This window comes from Arachis hypogaea, chromosome 2 (assembly GCF_003086295.3).
Source record: "Arachis hypogaea cultivar Tifrunner chromosome 2, arahy.Tifrunner.gnm2.J5K5, whole genome shotgun sequence".
Classification (NCBI taxonomy): domain Eukaryota; kingdom Viridiplantae; phylum Streptophyta; class Magnoliopsida; order Fabales; family Fabaceae; genus Arachis; species Arachis hypogaea.
This window is the reverse complement of record NC_092037.1, coordinates 45595789-45603887: the sequence shown is the minus strand read 5'-3', so window position 1 is coordinate 45603887 and position 8099 is coordinate 45595789.

Below are 8099 nucleotides of genomic sequence, written 5' to 3'. Positions count from 1 at the left end.
GAAAATTACCCAATCTGAGCAACAAGAAGAACCGTCAGTTGTCCATACTCGAACAATCCCCGGCAATGGCGCCAAAAACTTGGTGGACGAAATTGTGATCCTCAAAGTTGGTCTCTTTGTATTTGTATGAAATCAAAAATACCCCAAAGAGATCATGGTGTGATAAATTGGGATCTTAATAATCCCTGGTGTGATCATAACTCCGTTCAACTTAACCAGCAAGTGTACTGGGTCATCCAAGTAATACCTTACGTGAGTAAGGGTCGATCCTACAGAGATTGTTGGTATGAAGCAAGCTATGGTCACCTTGTAAATCTCAGTTAGGCAGATTAAATTGGTTTATGATGAGTTCGAAAATTAGTAATAAATAGAAAATAAAAGGGATAGAAATACTTATGTAAATCAATAGTGGGAATTTCAGATAGGCATGTGGAGATGCTGTGCTCCTCTCGAATCTCTACTTTCTTATTACATTCATCCAATCCTTCTTACTCCTTTCCATGGCAAGCTGTATGTAGGGCATCACTGTTGTCAATTGCTACATCCCATCCTCTCAGTGAAAATGGTCCTATGCTCTGTCACAACACAGCTAATCGTATGTCGGTTCTCAATCAGGTTGGAATAGAATCCCTTGATTCTTTTGTGTTTGTCATCACGCCCAGCCTTCAGGAGTTTGAAGCTCGTCACAGTCATTCAATCCCAGAATCCTACTCGGAATACCATAGACAAGGTTTAGACTTTCCGGATCCTCATGAATGTCACCATCTATCTAGCTTATACCACAAAGATTCTGTTGGGGAATCTAAGAGTTATGCGCCCGGCCTAGAGTAGAACGGAAGTAGTTGTCAATCACGCGCGTTCATAGGTGAGAATGATGATGAGTGTCACGGATCATCACATTCATCAAGTTGAAGTGCAACGCATATCTTGGAATAAGAATAAAAGAGAATTGAATAGAAAATAATAGTAATTGTATTGAAACTTGAGGTACAGCAGAGCTCCACACCCTTAATCTATGGTGTGCAGAAACTCCACTGTTGAAAATACATAAGTGAAAGGTTCAGGCATGGACGAATGGCCAGTCCCCTGAATGATCAAGAGACTGAATGATCAAAGACTACAAAGTCAAAAGATTAAACTGTCAAAAGATGTCTAATACAATAGTAACTTATCCTATTTATACTAGACTAGCTACTAGGGTTTACATGAGTAAGTAATTGATTCATAAATCCACTTCCGGGGCCCACTTCGTGTATGCTTGGGCTGAGCTTGATCTATCCACAAGCTGAGGCTTTTCTTGGAGTTGAACTCCAAGTTATAACGTGTTTCGGGCGTTCAACACCGGATCATGACGTGTTTCTGGCGTTTAACTCCAGACAGCAGCATGTACTTGGCGTTCAACGCCAAGTTACGTCATCAAATTCCGAATAAAGTATGGACTATTAAATATTGCTGGAAAGCTCTGGATGTCTACTTTCCAACGCCGTTGAGAGCGCCCCATTTGGACTTCTGTAGCTCCAGAAAACCCATTTCGAGTGCAGGGAGGTCAGATTCCAACAGCATCAGCAGTCCTTTTGTCAGCCTTTTTCAGAGTTTTGCTCAAGTCCCTCAATTTCAGCCAGAAATCACCTGAAATCACAGAAAAACACACAAACTCATAGTAAAGTCCAGAAATGTGAATTTAACATAAAAACTAATGAAAACATCCCTAAAAGTAGCTTGAACTTACTAAAAACTACCTAAAAACAATGCCAAAAAGCGTATAAATTATCCGCTCATCAGGTTCCAAACTGGGCGTTTAACGCCCATTCTGCTACCCTTACTGGCGTTTAAATGCGAGTAAGCTAATCATCCAGGGTGTGCCAATTTCAATGCTATTTTTGATTTTTGCTTTTGCTTTTGTGACTCCACATGATCATCATCCTAAAGAAAATATAAAATAACAATGGAAAATAGAAATTCAACATAGATAAGTAAAAATTGGGTTGCCTCCCAACAAGCGCTTCTTTAATGTCAATAGTTTGACAGTGAGCTCTCATGGAGCCTGACAGATACTCAGAGCATGATGATGGCCTCTCAACACCAAACTTAGAGTTTGAATGTGGGGGCTTTGTTTGACTCTGTATTGAGAGAAGCTTTTCATGCTTCTTCTCCATGTGTACAGAAGGCGATCCTTGAGCCTTAAGCACAAGGTAGTCCTCATTCACTTGAAGGACTAACTCTCCTCTGTCAACATCAATCACAGCTTTTGCTGTGGCTAGGAAGGGTCTGCCAAGGATGATAGATTCATCCTTATTCTTCCCAGTGTCCAGGATTATAAAGTTAGCAGGGATGTAAAGGCCCTCAACATTGACTAAAACATCCTATACAAGTCTATAAGCCTATTTCATAGATTTGTCTGCCATCTCTAGTGAGATTCTTGCAGCTTGTACCTCAAAGATTCCCAGTTTCTCCATTACAAAGAGTGGCATGAGGTTTATGCCTGACCCCAGGTCACACAGAGCCTTCTCAAAGGTCATGGTGCCTATGGTACAGGGTATTAAGAATTTTTCGGGATCCGGTTTCTTCTAAGGTAATGTCTGCCTAATCAAGTCATTCAGTTCATTGGTGAGTAAGGGGGTTCATCCTCCCAAGTCTCATTACCAAATAACTTGGCATTCAGCTTCATGATTGCTCCAAGGTACTTAGCAACTTGCTCTTCAGTAATATCTTCATCCTCTTCAGAGGAAGAATACTCATCAGAGCTCATGAACGGCAGAAGTAGGTTCAATGGAATCTCTATGGTCTTTGTATGAGCCTCAGATTTCTTTGGTTCCTCAAAGGGGAACTTCTTTTCGTTCAGAGGACATCCCATGAGGTTTTTCTCACTAGGAATCACGTCCTCCTCACTCTCTCCAGGTTTGGCCATATAGGTCATGGTTATGGCCTTGTACTCTTTCTTGGAATTTTTTTATGTATTGCTTGGGAGAGTGCTAGGAGGAGTTTCAGTAACCTTTTTACTCAGGTGACTCACTTGTGCCTCCAAATTTCTAATGGAGGATCTTGTTTCATTCATGAAACTTAGTGTGGTCTTAGATAGATAAGAGACTATAGTTGCTAAGCCAGAACGACTCTACTCGGAGTTCTCTGTCTGTTGCTGAGAAGATGATGGAAAAGGCTTGCTGTTGCTAAATCTATTTCTTCCACCATTATTGTTGTTGAAGCCTTGTTGAGGCTTCTGTTGGTCCTTCTATGAGAGATTTGGATGATTTCTCCATGAAGGATTATAGGTGTTTCCATAGGGTTCTCCCATGTAATTCACCTCTTCCATTGCATGGTTCTCAGGATCATAAGCTTCTTCTTTAGAAGATGCTTCTTTATTACTGCTGGATGCAGCTTGTAATCCATCAGATTTTGAGAAGTCATATTGACTTGCTGAGTCAATAATTTGTTCTGAGCCAATATGGTATTCAGAGTATTAATCTCAAGAACTCCTTTCTTCTGAGTTGTCCCATTGTTCACAGGATTTCTTTCAGAAGTGTACATGAACTGGTTATTTGCAACCATTTTAATGAGTTCCTGGGCTACTGCAAGTGTTTTCTTCAGATGAATAGATTCGCCTGCAGAATAGTCCAATGACATCTTGGATAACTCAGACAGACCTTCATAGAAGATACCTATGATGCTCCATTCTGAAAGCATGTCAGAAGGACACCTTCTGATCAATTGCTTGTATCTTTCCCAAGCTTCATAGAGGGATTCACCTTCCTTTTGATTGAAGGATTGAACTTCCACTCTAACCTTACTCATCTTTTGAGGTGGAAAGAATTTAGCTAAGAAGGCATTGACCAGCTATTCCCAAGAGTTCAGGCTGTCTCTAGGTTGTGAGTTCAATCAAATACTAGCTCTGTCTCTTACAGCAAAAGGGAAAAGCATAAATTTGTAGACCTCGGGATCAACTCCATTGGTCTTAACAGTGTGACAAATTTGCAAAAATCCAGCCAAGAACTGATGAGGATCTTCCAATGGAAGTCCATGAAACTTGCAATTCTGTTACATCAGAGAAACTAATTGAGGCTTAAGCTCAAAGTTGTTTGCTCCAATGACAGGAATAGAGATGCTTCTCCCATAGAAGTCGGGAGTTGGTGCAGTAAAGTCACCAAGAACCTTCCTTGCATTGTTGTTGTTGGGTTCGGCCATGGCTGTTTTGTCTGCTTCTTTTTTAAAAATTTCTGTCAGGTCCTCTTCAGAGTGTTGCTCTTAGCTTCCTCTTCAAGGTCTTTTCAGGTTCAGGATTAGCTTCAACAAGAATGCCTTTGTCCTTGTTCCTGCTCATATGAAAGAAAAGAGAACAAGAAAGTATGGAATCCTCTATGTCATAGTATAGAGATTCCTTGAGGTGTCAGAGGAAAATAGGAATAGAGGAATGAGGTAGATAGAGAAGATTTCAAACATATAAAGAAGGATAGAGACTGAATCGCTAATTGAGGAGAAGTGTTAGTCCTTAAATAGAAGGAGGTAAGATGGGAGAATTTTCGAAAACAAATTTTTAAATAAAAGTAAAAAATAAAAATTTAAAATAATTAAAAAAGAATTTTGAAAAAGTGGTTGATGGTTTTGGAAAACAATTTTAAAATTAGAATTTAAAAAGATGTGATTTGAAAAAGATATGGTTTAAAAAGATATGATTGAAAAGATATTATTGAAAAACAATAAAAAAGATTTGATTTTTTAAAATTGATTACTTGACTAACAAGAAATTAAAAGATATGATTCTAAAATTCAAATATTGAACCTTTCTTAACAAGAAAGTAACAAACTTGAAATTTTTTAATCACAACATTAATTGTTAGCAAGGATTTTCGATAATATTAAAAGAAAAATGAAAAAGATTTGATTTTGAAAAAGATATGATTGATAAGAGAGGATATGAAAAAGATAAGATTTTGAAAAATTAGTTTTAAAACTTGAAAAAAATTGAAAAAGATTTGAATTGAAAACAAAATTACCTCATTGATGCTATTCTGGCGTTTAAACGCCAGAAATCCTTCTTTACTGGGTGTTTTGAACGCCCAGCTTTTTCCCTGTGATTCCTCTGCTGTATGTTCTGAATCTTCAATTCTCTGTATTATTGACCTGAAAAGACTAAGATAAAAACAACAGAATGTCAAGAAATGCATTTAAACATGAAAAACTAAGATAAAAACAAGAAATGCATACAAGAACACTATGAAGATCATGATGAACATCAAGAACATTTTTTGAAAATTTTTAAGAAAAGAAAGACATGCAAGACACCAAACTTAGAAATTTTCATACTAGAGACACTAACAATTTGAGAATGCACATGAGAAACAACAAAAGACACAAAACAAGAGAATTTAAAGATCAGACAAAGAAAATCATCAAGAACAACTTGAAGATCAATGAAAAACACAAGAACACACTTTCAAAAAATGCAAGAAGAATAAAGATATGCAATTGACACCAAACTTAAAAATTGACACTAGACTCAAACAAGAAACACAAAATATTATTTTTTTTGTTTTATGATTTTATAAATTTTTTTTGTATTTTTTTGAAAATTATTTTGAAAAAGAAAATAAGAAACTCAAAATTTTTAATAAGAATTCCGAGAATCATGCAATGTTAGTCTAAAGCTTCAGTAGAAAAAGATTAGACATGGCTAGCCAAGCTTTAGCAGAGCATTACAAACAACAGCCAAATTGATGGGAATCAAAAAGGCTCCTGTGATGATAAAAGCATCATCTGAAACTCTAGAATTCATTCTTAAAAATTCTGAAGAAAAAAAATAAAAAAAGAAGAATACATAATCTAAGCAACAAGATGAACCGTCAGTTGTCCAAACTCAAACAATCCCCGGCAACGGCACCAAATACTTGATACACAAAATCGTGATCTCACACACTTTCTTTATAACTCCGCATAGTTGACCAACAAGTGCACTGGTTCGTCCAAGTAATACCTTATGTGAGTAAGGGTCAATCCCACGGAGATTGTCGGCTTGAAGCAAGCTATGGTCATCTTGTAAATCTCAATCAGGCAGATTCGAATGGTTATGGGATTTTGATAATTAAAAGATAGATAAAACATAAAATAGGATAGAGATACTTATGTAATTTATTGGTAGGAATTTCAGATAAGCGTATAGAGATGCTTTGATCCTTTTGAATCCCTGCTTTCCTACTGCTTTCATCTAGTCATGCGTACTCCTTTCCATGGCAAGCTGTATGTTGGGGGATCACCGTTGTCAATGGCTACTGTCTGTCCTCTCAGTGAAAATGGTCTGGCTACGGGTTACGTAGGGCTAATCATCTGTCGGTTCTCACTTGTGTTGGAATAAAATCTAATGATCCTTTTGCGTACTGTCACGCGCTCAGCACTCACAAGTTTGAAGCTCGTCACAGTCATCCCATCCCAGATCCTACTCGGAATACCACAGACAAGGTTTAGACTTTCCGGATCTCAAGAATGCTGCCAATTAATTCTAGCTTATACCACGAAGACTCTGATCTCACGAAATGGAAGGCTCTGTTGTCAGGAGAGGCAACCATGCGTCGTGGACCAGGAGGCCAAGAGATATACATTCAAACTTGTTTTCAGGTAGAACGGAAGTGGTTGTCAGACACGCGTTCATAAGTGAGAATGGTGATGAGTGTCACTTGATCATCACATTCATCATGTTGAAGTGCGAATGAACATCTTAGAACAAGAATAAGCTTGAATTGAATAGAAAATAGTAGTAATTGCATTAATTCATGAGGAACAGCAGAGCTCTACACCTTAATATATGAGGTGTAGAAACTCCACCGTTGAAAATACATAAGTGATGAAGGTCCAGGCATGGCCGAATGGCCAGCCCCCTAAACGTGATCAAGAGATCAACAGTGATACAAAGATAGTCTCAAAAATGATCTAAGGATCTCCCGATGAAAATACAATAGTAAAAGGTCCTATTTATAATGAACTAGTAACCTAGGATTTACAGAAATAAGTAAATGATGTAGAAATCCACTTCCGGGGCCCACTTGGTGTATGCTTGGGCTGAGCATTGAAGCTTTCACATGCATAGGCTTTTCTTGGAGTTAAACACCAGCTCTGGTGCCAGTTTAGGCGTTTAACTCCAGCTTTTATGCTAGTTCTGGCGTTTAACGCCAGAAAAGGGTAGAAAGTTGGCGTTAAAATGCCAGTTTGTGTTATCAAAACTCGGGCAAAGTATAGACTATTATATTTTTCTGGAAATTCCAGGATGTCTATTTTTCAACGCAATTGAGATCACGCCAATTGGGCTTCTGTAGCTCCATAAAATCCATTTTGAGTGCAGGGAGGTCAGAATCCAATAGCATCTGCAGTCTTTTTTCAGCCTTTGAATCAAATTTTTGCTCAGGTCCATCAATTTCAGCCAGAAAATACCTGAAATCACAAAAAAACACATAAACTCATAGTAAAGTCCAAAAATGTAATTTTTTGCATAAAAACTAATAATTATATACTAAAAACTAACTAAATCATACTAAAAAATACCTAAAAATAATGCCAAAAAGCGTATAAATTATCCGCTCATCACCTGACATTCCTCTGTTATCTTCTTGGATAATTGCTGCCCTGTTTGACTAAGCTGGGCTTCTACATTCCTATTAGAAGCTTGAGTTTCTCGTAAAGCCTCTTGCAATTTCAGTAGTTGCTGGGCAAGGGCGTGTAGCTGCTGAGTCAATGGGCCATCCTATTCTTGAGGGTCAGGTTCAGTAGATACTGCCTTAACCTCTTCTTTCATTGAAGCTTCAGCAGCTGAGTACAGATGCTGATTAGTAGCAACTGTCTCAATAAGCTCGCGAGCCTCTTCAATGGTCTTTCACATATGTATGGAACCACCAGCAAAGTTGTCCAAAGACAGTTTAGCCATGTCTGAAAGTCCATAGTAGAAGATGTCTAATTGTACCCATCCTAAAAATATTACAGTAGGACATTTTCTTAGCATCCTTCTATACCTCTCCCAGGAAAGTATTGCTTTAAAAACTTGTCTACTAACTGGTTCCAAGTTTTCAAGCTATCTTTGGGTTGGTTATCTAACCACCTCTTTGCTTGGCCCTTTACTACAA